The sequence below is a fragment of the Corvus brachyrhynchos genome, unplaced genomic scaffold (genome assembly GCF_000691975.1).
Source record: "Corvus brachyrhynchos isolate BGI_N302 unplaced genomic scaffold, ASM69197v1 scaffold255, whole genome shotgun sequence".
Lineage (NCBI taxonomy): Eukaryota > Metazoa > Chordata > Aves > Passeriformes > Corvidae > Corvus > Corvus brachyrhynchos.
Window position 1 is genome coordinate 6,507,598 of NW_008238358.1, and position 1,082 is coordinate 6,508,679.

A 1,082-nucleotide genomic window follows, 5' to 3' on the forward strand; every position below is an offset into this window, starting at 1 on the left:
CGCGCACCCGCGGGCGCGCAGGGGTTCTCAGCTCCGGCCCGCGGGTCCCAGCGCCGCCCGCACCTCCAGATCGCGCTGCCCGGCTATTGCCGTTATTGTTTTAAAGGGAGAAAAGCAATCCAACCAAACAAAATCGCCCTGAAAGGCCCCAACGGCGCATTTGAGCTTAAAATGAAAACTTCCGCGTGCGTGAGCGGTAAATGAGGTGGGACTTAGGAGATCCTCCCCAGAAAGCCCGCGATGAATCCCAAATTACTTTGCTAGATAATTAGAAAGTGTTGATAATTATTTCTTTCATAATTCTGCGGTGTGACTGTAACAGGAAAATGATCTTGTGAAAGTTCACACGTGCAGATGTATTAGTTACTGATTCATTTGATTAAATGCTAGTCTCAAGTGCTCTGATCCACAGCTGAAGGCGGCCCCATTAGCATAACACTGATGTTTAATTTTCATACGCATAATTAGCCATATATTTAACACTAATAGCAACATGCAGCCTTCCAGCATTAAACAGCCTGGGATTTGATCTGGCCTGGGCTGAACTTTCCCGGTTACACCTAGGCTGTCTAGGGTGCGCAGTTATCATGGTACTACATCTGTGTAATCAAGCACATTTTGGCAAAGGGAGAACACCAATAAAAGTGAACATTCAAAACAAATCGCAGCGTTGATGTCGTTAGAGGTATTAGCGCCGGCAGTGGGGCTGGGGCACCCCCGGCAGAGCCCGCACGGTGCTCAGGCTCCTTCGGGCAGCGACGGCCCTTGAAGCAGCCGGCCCCTGACTGTGCAAAGCTGGCACAACCGAGCCCCTCTGGTCCGGGTCTTTTTTTTTTTTTTTCTTCCCCTCTTTCATTAGTGGCTCTGTCGGTTTTAATTGCCCGTTTCCTAACGCCTCTTTTGCTTCCTTTTCCCCTCTTTTTTCTTTCTTTTTTTTCTTCTCAGTGTTTTGGGGGTTTTTTGCTTTGCTCGCAATGTGCAAAGTTCATTCTCACAAACTCTCCGAGGCTTGGCGCGGAAGGGGCAGTGGCGGTGTTTCCGCACGCACGCGGTCTCCCCCGGCAGCCAGCTCTGCTCTCCTA